The 12,661-nt window shown below is 36.5% G+C and overlaps 1 protein-coding gene across 1 annotated transcript in view; it reads right to left on the bottom strand.

The window, feature by feature from the left end:
- LOC150109704 (uncharacterized) overlaps nucleotides 1-12,661 on the bottom strand; it is a 217,264-nt gene that overhangs the window by 11,404 nt on the left and 193,199 nt on the right. The gene's annotated exons all lie outside the window — the stretch shown is intronic.

Below are 12,661 nucleotides of genomic sequence, written 5' to 3'. Positions count from 1 at the left end.
TTTAATACCACTTTCTTTCATAATGTGATCCATATAGATAATGAATAACAGAGGGGATAATGTACATCCTTGTCTCACACCAGATTTAACATAAAACCATCTTCCTGTGCTTCCATCAATTCTAACTGCTGACTTACAACTCAAATAAAGACTAAGTATTGCTTGATATAATGCCCCATTGACACCATATAACTGTAGCGTATTGAATAGCTTCTCTCTTGGCACCTTATCATATGCCTTTTCCAGATCTACAAAACTCAAATAGAGATCTTTGTTCTATTCCCATGATTTCTCTATTATTTGTCGTAAACTGAAGATCTGATCCTAAAAGCCTCTATTTGGCCGGAATCCAGCTTATTCTTCACCAAGCTTTTCTTCTACAATTCTTCTCAACCGTTTCTCAAGTATACTTCCATATATCTTACCAGGAACACTCAGTAGGGAAATAGCTCTGTAATTCTCACATTCAGTTTTATTTCCCTTTTTATATATGAGTACTATGAGAGCTCTACTCCAATCATCCAGAATTCGTCCCTCTGTCCAGGCCTTCCGAACTATGCAGTGCAGCCACTGCAAGACTTTTATACCACCATACTTCAGCATTTCTGGTCGAATATCATCTACTCCTGCTGCCTTTCTACATTTTAAGCCTTTGATGGCTTTTTTTTTACTTCAAGTATGGATATGTATTCTTGACTGTATGCCTTTTGAGTGTTTTTTTACCACTGTGCAATCACTGCTTGTTTCATTTAGCAATTTCTCGAAGTAATTACTTCATACTTCAAGGATATCCTTTTCTCCCATTTTCATGTCACCTTTATCATCTCTAACTCCTTTTACAGCACTCTTTCCTCCATTTCTAAGCTTCTTCAACAACCTCCAAAATATTTTGCCACCTTCTTGATATTTATATTCTATGTTCTTGCCAAAGTCCTCCCATGACTTTTGTTTAGCTAGTTTTACACAGTGTTTAGCTTTCTTACATTTGTCTCTGTATTCTCTAAGAGCATAACCTGACTTATTTGCCAGGAACTTTTGATATGCTTTCTTCTTTTCCTTCACGGCCTCTTTAACTTCCTGTGTCTGCAGGGAGTTCCGATTTTTTTTTTATCCTTACAGACAACCTCACCACATACCTCTCTTGCAGAATCAATCAATGTTTTCTTCAGAGTTTGCCACTGAATCTCCAAGGTTTGATTCCTGTTCTCAAACTCTTTCATTTTTTCTTCAATAATCTTTGTGTATTTTAGTCTACAGTTCACATCTGAGAGCTACTAAATTTTAATTCGCTTTAAAACTTTCTTACATGTTATTCTTTTCAATATGAAATTCAATTTTTATCCTGCTCAAGACTAAATAGTGATCACTTCCAATTTCAAATCCTCTGTACACTCTGGTGTCCTGCACAAGGGAGAAAACACCACTATCAACAATAACATAGTCAATGAGACTTTTCTTATTCCTAGCCTCCTCTCTCCATGTGAATTTGTGCACATTTTTATGTTGGAACATGGTGTTAGTAATAACCAGTCCATGTCCTGAGCAGAAATCCAACAGATATTTGCCATTATTATTAGCTTTGCTCTTTTCTCCAAATTTTCCCAAAATATTTTTGTATGTCTGACAATCATTCCCTACTCTGCTATTTAGATCCCCAACAAGACCAACTTTTCCTTTTTCATTGTGTCAGATGCTTTCTCTATATCCTCAAAAAATTCCTCCACTTCTACCTCAGTAGAACCATTTTGTGGGAACAGGCACAAATAAGTCTTATTGTCAAGTTCCCCATTCTCATATTTGCCCACATCACTCTACTTGACACTGCCTGCCATTCAAAAAGATTAGCCTCGCATTATTTGTTGAATACTATGGCTACTCCTTCTTTTCCTTGATTGTCATTGCCTGAATATAACATTTTGCATTTATTGCTCCGAAAGATTTCACCAGTTTTGTCTTTTTTGTTTCAGTCACCCCTATTATGTCGATCTGGTACTTATCTAATTCCTCAGCTAGTTCCATTTCTTTGCCATTCAGGCTTCTTATGTTGATTGTACCGATCTTTAATTCTGGTGATGTTGAGTTGGGGTGTTTTTTCAGATTTGTTCCAGCAGCTGATTTTTCGCTGTTTGTCCTGCTTCCCTTGCAAAAACAACGGGGGCCTTGTTTAACTGGCGACGCCCCAGCCGCCATGAAATTTTCTCATGTTGTACCATCATTTTGTAATTTGGTTTAAGCCAATAAGAATTACAATTTGGTCGGCTAAATCCCAAATTGCCAGCCCATCCTCGTTCGTTCAGTATCCAAGTAGATACCCAACAGGGTTCACCACGAGAAGGTGAGGATTGGACATTAGGTCAGAAGCCTTGGTCGGTTCTCCGCATTCCTTTAAAGGCTATGTGGAGGTCTCCTCTCAGTTATACAGCTTTGACCCTTAAGCACCCCTTTTTGTAAAAAAAATGAAAGAAAAAATCACTTCAAAACATATGGTTATTCCCTGTATATAAGGTGTGCCTACAATCCACATATAGGTGGGAGTAGATATTTTGCTCTCACATATAGCAGATGCAAGGCATTCTCCAATATATTAATATTACCTTATAATATCTACTCACTCTCATAACTCCACATGGTAGGAAAAACATCACCATATATTAAAACATCCAAGGATTTCATAAACAAAATAAAAGAGATTAAACTTAGTCCCACAGATATCAATCCTAGCTACTTTGAATGTAAAAAAGCTTGTTCACCGATGATCTAAGAGAAGAGACAATCTTAATATTAGAAGACATGTTTCTACCTGATATTGTTAAACTGTTCAAACACTGTCTAGAGAATACTTTCTTCAAATTTCAGGAAGTGCTATTTTGAACCGTCTGAAGGCTTGGCCATGGGTACAGCAATTTCTCCACAGATAATTTATAGAAGGAAAAGTTTGAACAAACAGCTATTGAGAGATATCATAGTAAACCAAGATTAAGGGTATTATATGTAGATGATGGTTTCACCATTTGGCCAAGCTTAGAAGAAACCCTTCATAACTTCCCTGACTTCCTTAAGAACTTAAACCATAAAATCCAATTCACATCAGAAGTAGAAAAAAGATAGATCTATTTCCTTCCCGAATGTTTTCATCTCAGCTGAAAATCATAGCAACATTACTTTTGAATTTTACTTCTTTACAGAAAGAAGTACAATAAAGGCCAGTATCTAACATACTAGTTTCCACCACTACTCAGTATAGAAGCAAGGCATCATGAAATTTCTCAAAGAGAGAGCTATTACAATATCCAGTGATGAAAACTTATATTAAAGACATACCATGCTCCAAGACAACAACCAGACGATTGTAATTGCGCCATTTGTTACATTGGAAAGACATGTCGGGCTGGAGAAATCCATCAAAAAAAAAGTCACATAAATGTGGACCAGCTTTCTCATTGACAGTCTACCCCTTCCTCTATTTCCTCCTTTCATTGCGTTCAAAGAATTTCAACTTTCTTCTATCAATATTCTTAAGAAGCCTTAAAGTTCTACCGATCCTTTCTAGCACCCATCATTTGTCCACCTTTTAGTATATGATATCCTCAACAGCATTTTGTAACAACACATCTCAAATAGCTACTATCCTTTTCCTATCAGACTTCTTTAGGTTCCAAGTCTCACCATAAGTTGCTGTTGGAAAAACACTTGCATCCAAAATCCTCTGCTTGTTCCTGTGAAGATAGATTCATTCTTCCTGATTTTAGAAAAGTCCCTGACTGTTGTTTTAGCCATTTCTAATCTTCTTCTGACATCTTCTGAACAGCAATTCTTCACATTAATAATGGGAACAGGTACTCAAACTTGCTGACTTCCTCAATTTTTTCTCCATTAAGGTACACTTTTTCTCAAGAGCTTCCCTGTCAGTATTTCCTTTGAGAACTATAATCTTTGTCTTGCTAGGATTGAGCTGAAGTCCTCTGTTCTTAATGATCTCGTTAACTTTATCAAGAATCTTTCATAGTTTTTCCTTGTCATTACAAAGGAGTACAGTATTATTAGCATACCTCAGATTACTAATCAATCTTCTACATATCCTAATTCCTGTCTTTAGCTCACCCAATGCTACATGCATAATGTCCTATGCATAATTATTTGGAAACTCACTAAAATTTTATAATTATCTATGTAAATGTAAGGACATTATGATGATGCTGCATCTAAACAGACGTAACAAATAAGTCTAAAACCTACATATAAAAATTGTAATAATAGCAATCATAAATGAAACATTTCTTAAAAGTATGCTAGATAATAAGTAAAATGCAATAAAATCAGCATAGAAAAACAGATGTAAAAAGAACTATAAAAAGGTATTAAACTTCATAAAGCATACATAATAAACCAAGTTTTTAAAAACCTATTTGTTTCTCTTGTAATAAAAACAAAATAGCAATTGGAGATTTTCTTATATTTTTGTCTTATAATCCATCAGGTGTGATATTTAATTGTTTGCCTCAGGTCGCAATCTAATCTGGCGACAGCCCTGGATAGAAGTTTGTGTCTGACAGTCGGCTGATAATCTGTGTTTGGTACAGACAGATGGCGGATGTTTGAGAAACATGCTGATCTAGCTAACATTATCTGCAATCTTGTTTTCCTTAATCCCAACATGACCAGGAATCTAACAGAAGCATACATTGAAGTGTAGCCTCCATAACTGAAAGAGGAGGTGCTAGATTTGAGAAAGCACTGGATGTTTCTGTAGATCTAGACTTCTTATTGCCTGAAGAAAACTTTGGGAGTCAGAATATATTATGCACCTTTGGTAATGATGCAATCTGATGTATTTTAGTGCAAGCTCTATCACATACGTCTCAGCTGTAAAGTTGTTAGATTTTAGTAGGATGTGTGCAGATATAACGTCATCTGGAAAGAAGGCAGAAGCCCACTAGGTCCTCCAATTTTGAACAGTCTGTGTAGACAGCCACAAACTTAGAGTATTCCATTCTTTGTTCTTAAAAGAGCAGTTGACAGACAACAGGAGAAGTGGAATATTTTGGTAACTTACAGAAAGAAAAGCTACATGCTGGTATGTAAGGTTGCCATGGCAGAAGTGTGTTTTGTGGCATCTGATGGTGAGCTATGTTGTCTACTGCAATTATTAGAGCTTGTAGGAGAATTTTTATCTGCAAACCAAAGGATTTTATGGAAATTTGTGGGTGTTGTAAATATTCTCTCATCATGGATGAAAAATAGTTTTCCACTTGGGGGTGGGGGAAGGATTTTATTTTTGTTGCACATAACAAAAACAGATGTTGATGTTGAAGTGACAAAGGTAATTAATTTGCATCAACATACAGACTAGGAATAGGTAACGTGCTAAATGCTAAAAATGAAATTCTCATTGCAGTGTGCTCTCCCTAGCAGAATCATAGACTCAGGACCAATATTAAGTTTTGATCCTATCAATTCCCTGTACAAAGGAAGCAAAGAATATCTGTCAGCACTCCAAAAGGTGGAATATAGGGTGCATAGAATGTTCATTGTTTTATGGCACTTGTCTTGTAACTGACATATGTGAGGGAGGAAACTGAGTTTACTGTCAAAGAATCAAGTCCCAAGAACTTGACTTCTGATGCATCTGGGATTACTGATTGTCCTAGTCAGAGTTCTGGGTCAGAATAAAGACCACATCTGCAGCAAAAAAGTGAACCCAAACTTCTTTCAAGAGCCTGCTGCAACTGTCTTTCTGACACTCATATTACATGAATAACAGAAGATGAAGTTATCCACATAGAGGGCATCACTTCCTGTTTGAGGAAAACAATCAACCTGATTGTTTTATCAAGTTTATCTTGATTGCAAAGAGCATAACACTTAAAACTGAACCTTGTGGGACTTGCTCCTCTTAGTTATACAGTTGGGAGGGAGCAGTCCCCAATTCAACTTGGAAGATTTGGTTAGACAAGAAGTTCTTGATAAAAATAGGGAGTTCCCTCTAAGGCCAAAATGATGAAGGTTTTTCAGTATTCCAAATTTCTAAGCAGTGTCATATGCTTTATCCATATCAAAGAAAACCAATACTAGATATTGCATTTTAGGAAGGCATCTCTAAGAAGGAAGAAGGAAGCATGGGCGGTCAAAGAACAGATGGAGGGAGCTGGTAGAAGAGGACTTGAGGATGAAGAACTTGGATGTGGTGACAGCCCAAGACAGGAGGATGTGGAGGAGACTCATCATCAACAGTGACTCCACTTAAGTGGGAGAAGCTGCAGAAGAAGAAGAAGACGGAAGGCATCTCTAATAGATTCCTCCAGCTAAACAAGATGAACAATAGTAGAGATATTTTCAGAAGCCAGATTATTTCTGAAAAAAAAAAAAAAAAAGTTTTTTTTTCTCTCCAGAAACCATAAAAGATGAAAGTTAACCATTTTTGACAAAGAACTGCACAAGCAGTTGGTCAGAGCAATTGGATGGTAGTTATTTGGGAAATTTGGATCCTTCCATGGCTTAGAAGGAAAATTATAATTACCTTTTGCAGGTATTCAGAAATATGCTCTCAGAAAATTCAGCACCCACAAGGATGGTGAATTCTCTATGGGCAGGTAAATCCTATCTGGTCCTTATGAATGATGATAGTATTTTTTAATGCCAGTTTATACTTCTGCATGATGGTCATGATGTTATCAATGTTTTGATGGAATCCAAGACGGTTCCATTGTAGGTAGGAATGTTTTCATCCTTTTTTTTTTTTTTGATGATATCATCTGGCTTCCTGTGTTGAATAGTTTTGCTTTTATCATCATTGGGTGTTTTCTTTTTAGAGAACTGAGGATGACCAGTATCCATCATTTCCTTTTCATCAAGAAAAATATCCAAAACACTGTCATATTGTACTCCTTCTAGGGCACTAGGTGCATGTATTTTTTTTCTTCTTTAGGGAGGGGGCAGAAGTATCCATCCCATCTGAAGATAGTCCACCTATTAGAGGGTCTTAAGGGGCATGTCGTCAAACCTCTGTGGTGAATGTTTCATTATTGTTTTTTCATTAGTGGGTTTTCAAGTAGCAGGAAAATCTTTGGCATATCCTCAGGAGTGAGTCCATACAGATTGGTGTCCTTCATTTGCTCAAAGGAAAAAGCAAGCAAGTCATATTATTGTTCAGAGACATGTGAGAAGGTGGGATCGACAGCAGTTGCCTTTCCGTCTCCTGATTGGTTTTATGGTTTATTGGTACAAGGACAGTGAAGGTTGTAATGTACTGTACTGTACATAGCAAAGGTTATAGTAGTACATAAGGTATTAATAAACAGTCAGAGAAAATTAGTAAATAATACATATTTACATATAAAGTAAAATATAAACACGTGTTTGCATCAATCAATTCTTTGTAAAAAGTTAAAAACGTCATGCAATTTGAATCTGATAACATCTCCCTGAGTGTATATGGCTTGGCTAGATAGGCGAAAATTTCATTCCTCTCTCTCTCTCTCATGTGAAGTGCTGACACTGCACCAGATATGATAAATAGTAAATGAATGTTGCATTTTTCACACATAGATGGATCATCAGCCCTTAGTAAATAAGAATATGACTGTGACCTATGCAGGGTCTGGCAAGAAATTTCCTATTTTCTGTTTCTATGTTGACTAGACTGTCAATGCTTGATTTCAGGCTTAATATCATGTAATTTGTTTCTAAGTGCTTTACTGTCACAATGACTGCTACTGGGCAATTATCTCTGATCTTATAAACTCTTTGTAGTCTGTATATGGTACTGTCAAACAGTATGTGGAAAAAGTATGACCTGATCTAGCAGCTGCAATCTGCAGTCTTATTTCCTGTAATTACAATCTGACTGAGAATCCATCACAACCTAACATCAAAATTAAGGGTCTTCATTTTGTATAACAGGTGTAACACCTCGCACAATAATGGATGTGGATTATAAATAGGAGAGAAGATAGTCTGTAAAGAACTCAATGAGTCTGTATAAATTACACATATGCTATCATATGATACCATAAATCATCTCGCACTCAGAAATAAAATATACAGAATAACTAGAGACTATCATCTTGGAAAACAGAAGCTTTTACGTGGATCTTGGGGGTAGGAAGAGCTGCTGGCACCACAAAAAAAAATGGCCTCCCCCAGGGAAGTGTGTTATCACCATTACTTTTCAACATCTTTGTCAATGATCTCCTTCCAGGAACTAGAAATTTTATCTATGCTGATGACCTTGCCATAGCTACTCAGTCAAAAAATTTCAAGTCCATTGAAACTACTCAATCACTTGCCTTAAATAGTCTAACCACATACTATAACCAACAATTAACTAAAACCAAACCCCCTTGAAAACCCAGACTGGCCTTTTCCACCTTAACAATAAAGAAGCCAACAGGAAGCTACAGATTTCTTGGGAAGGCTCTAAAATAGAACATTCTTGGAACCCAATCTACCTCAGTGTGACTCTCGATCGCACCCTCTCATATAAAACCCACATAGAAAAAACAAAGGCCAAAGTGAATACAAGAAACATATACTAAAAAAGCTTACCTCCTCCAAATGGGGTGCAGACCCTAACACACTGAGATCTTTTGCCTTGGCCCTTTGCTATTCTTCTGCTGAATACGCCTGCTCAGTATGGTCTAGATCCTGCCATGCTGAAAAACTTGATCCAGCATCGAATGAAAGCTGCCGCTTAATTACAGGATGCCTGAAACCAACACCACTAAAAGACCTGTATACTTTGGCTGGTATTGCACCCCCTTCAATTCAAAGCTCTGCATTCTCAGCTGATGAAAGAAGCAGACAAATGAATGATGAATGCCACCCACTGTTCGGCCAGACCACAGTGCCCCAAAGACTAAGATCCTGACATAGCTTCCTGACAACTGTTGAACCACCTAAAAACCTCCCAGAGACAAGACTTCAACAATGGCTTGCATTATATCCTGAAAATAATACTGGTATTCCAACAGCTGAACATCTTCCACGTGGTGCCCACTTGGACTGGAATACTTGGAAAAGCCTAAACAGACTTCGGACGACAGGATGCTGCAAACAAAACCTCATCAAATGGAGGCTACCTCACTGGCCCAGACAATTGCGAGTGTGGGACAACCCAGTTCATGGAACACCTACATTCTTTCTCCCTTTCTTCCATCGCCTTGTGCAAAAGAGGACCTTATATTCTGCACAGAAAGAACAGTTGATTGTTCAAGATACTGGAGGAACATCTGACCATGTTTATTGTATATAAGTTATGTATAGTTTCATTTTTTTCATATTTAATTATTATTCCCTATATAATTCACCTACCAAATCTAAGCTGATCTCATTGTAATGTATCCTAATTTGTTGTAAATCATGTCATACCACTTAATTACTACTATACTACTTGTATTTGGATATGAAATAAAATATTACTTCAATCAAGCAGGATTTGGTTGGAAACAGTAATGTCAGGAAACACAGCAGCACAGCCAACAGATGTGTCAGTTCTTGACCTATCTATACTGATGGTTCAAGAACTGACTTGAACAGAGAGTAGCCCACTCTGTGTTTAATGCACACAGAGTGGGCTACTCTGTGTGCATTAAACAATTGCAGGAAGACAGATATGAAGTATGAGACTTCTGTAGTTGACAAAGTGAGAGGTTGCAGGATGGAGTGCAATCTACCATGGAGGGATGCTGCTATGTTTGGTGCAGATAATGTTGTCAACATTGATTCCAACAGCTTGCATCGTCTCTTTAACATGCATATCAAAAGGATGTATGGCAGTCAGATGTGTGTGTGATATTGAGTTTCCCAATACAGAGAAAAGAGATTAGTCCATGTAGGATGCTCTGGAAGAGACTACTTTTAGGGCATAATTAAGAGATAACTATTTCCATCTAAGTGTGAGAGACAGTTTATTTGCTTCAAGATAAAGACTTTGCATGAGCGATGTGCAAAAGCCACCAGTAACTATCCATATACCTTGATGATGGATGGGATCCAACCATTACAAGTTATTCTGCCTTTCAAAACCAGAGATTTGAGACCCATAATTCAGCTTTGAACGTATAAGTGCATAATAAAGATGAAGCAATGAAGATCGATCCACACCCCATTCAGTAGAGGACAGAGAACGAAGGAGATTCAATGTAAGTTTTCTGTCAAAGATGAGACCCAAGAATTTGGCTTCTGGAATAACAGTTTGTCCAATTATTAATTCTAGATCTAGGTGAAGTGTGTGTTTTCAACAGAAGAGCAAACAGATACTTTTTTTCTACTGAAAGCCTGAACAAATTACTGAGAGCCCATAGTACGACCAATTGCTTGCTGAAGTTGTCTTTTAATTATCCTCTTGTCATGAGAGTGACAGTAAACTGTGAAGTCATCAACATATAGAGCATTGGTTACAGTGAAAGGAAGCTGTTTAGTGATTGAGTTAACTTTTATAGAAAAAAAAAGTGTCACACTTAAAAACAGAGCTTTGAAGAACACCCTATTTTCGATGATATGGCTGAGATAGGTGATCACCCACTCTGATCTGGAAAGCTTACTGGACAGAAGTATCTAATAAATATTGGAAGGTGTCCTCTGGGACCTAGGTTATAGAGATCTTTTAATATGCCATAAGCTTTTTCCGTGTCAAAGAAAACTGAAACCAGATGTTCTTATTTCAGGAATGCATCTCCTATACAAGTTTCTAAACAGACCAAATGGTCCAAAATTGAATTATGTTTATGAAAGTCACATTGTATGCTGGATGTTGCTTTCTAAATATCAGAGAAATATGGCATTAACCATTTTCTCCAATATTTTAAAAAGGCAGCTGATCAATAATTATTTGCTTGTGTTGGTTCCTCTCCTGGTTTTGGGATAGAAATGACAACTGACTATGCCGAGAATCTGGAAACTTCTCCTCTGTTTTCTTCAAGTATTCTGTTGTATACAAAGAGAAGGAGATCTAAAGAAAATGATAGTAGATGTTTTATTTCATAATGGATGTCATCAGGCACTACTGCACTAAAGTGAGACATTAAAAGAGCTCTTTTTAGTTCCTCTTTTTCGCGTAGAAGAATTTAGCCACTCTTGCTGCTCTTTCAATATTAAAAATTCAGGAGGATATGAAGCTGTTGTTAAGATTCTGGCAAAATTTTTTTGAAAAGTGTCTGCAATAGCTTTGGGATCAGCAACAACATATCCATTATGGTCTAAGGTAGACAAAGAGTATGTATCTTTCATTTTCTGGATTTCATCCCATTCAGTTTTTGCACTGGTTATTTGATTAATTGATGGGGTAAACTGCATCTAAGATTGTTTTTGACTCTCACGTTTCACATAACATGCTTTGGTCTGAGCATGCTTAAAAGCTATTAAGTATGATGTGATGGATTATCTATGAAATATACTCCATGCTCTGTGTTGTTCATTTTGTGACACTGCCTGGCATTCCGTGTCTTTTAACTAAAGGGTTTTGTTTATACCGACTGAACTATGAAGGTTCCGTTATTATTATTACTAGCAGTAATATGCGATGTCAGTACAGCAATTATTATGGGATGAATTTTACTCAGATTCGGTATTTGAAACTTTTACAAAAAATTGTCGAACTGTTCCAATTTTCAGTTCAGCTATATTCAGGGCTACAAAAAACGTGTGGAAATTATGCATTACAATAACTCTCTGACTTAGCGAAATTTGCAGACGTTCTCTGCATGGTTCAGTTTTAGTTCCAACTGGATCACTTTTACCATAACATTTTTGTACAGAAGTTTCGAAATGATATTAGCAATTCTGCTCTGGCTGGATGAAATTTAATGAAATTTTATAGTTAAAGTTTTTAAATTTTAATTATAAAAGTTTTAATTAAATCTGAATAATGCTATTGTGACTCTGGTAGAATGAAATTTGTTCTTTACAGATAAATTGCTATCTGCATAATGAAGCAGTATGTACACTTGCATAAAATGTTCTAAAATGCAGCAAAATAATTATTACATTTCAATGACCACTTCCTTGTTGTCTGTATCATGAGTAACATTATGCATTGTTACCGAACACTTTTAAACCATAGTTTGCAAGAAAAATGACTTTTCGATGAATTATGAAAGAATTAATCGAAAAAATTTTGGCGACTTGTTTTTTTAATGAATTGCCATTCCTTAAATTGTTTATTTGCAAATTGTTTTTTCAATGAATTGAATTCTGTCTTTCGATTAACTGTTTTTTGATGAATTTTCATGGAACCACATGATGTACAGTGAAAAGTTGAGGTGAACTGTAGTCATAGAGGAAGCCAGTTGAGGTATGATAATGAATAACAGATTGGGATTGGATCTCTAAGTGGTGATGCACAATATTGATGTTGGTATTAATCCCCTGGATGTAGGTAAAGTCTAGGTGGAAGTTGGTACATTTTATATATATACATATATATATATTTTTTTTTTTTGTGGGAGATTTTTTTAACCACAGAAACACTATTTTTTAGGCTGCCTCATGTTGGAACGTTCGCAAAATTTACAGAGTAATAATTTGTACATGACTTTCACACAAAAAGTGCCCTGACAGTGTTCTCTAAGCTGCCATACACTGACTCCCTCCAGGCACAACCTAGTAGAGTAAGCAGTAGCAGGATTGTAAGCTGATGATGATGAATGAAGACGAGAATGTACAA

Source organism: Typopeltis vanoorti, chromosome 2 (assembly GCF_054136105.1).
Source record: "Typopeltis vanoorti isolate ZY-2024b chromosome 2, IOZ_Tvanoo_1.0, whole genome shotgun sequence".
Lineage (NCBI taxonomy): Eukaryota > Metazoa > Arthropoda > Arachnida > Uropygi > Thelyphonidae > Typopeltis > Typopeltis vanoorti.
The sequence above is the reverse complement of the archived record's forward strand: the minus strand, read 5'-3'. Positions and strand labels throughout refer to the sequence as shown.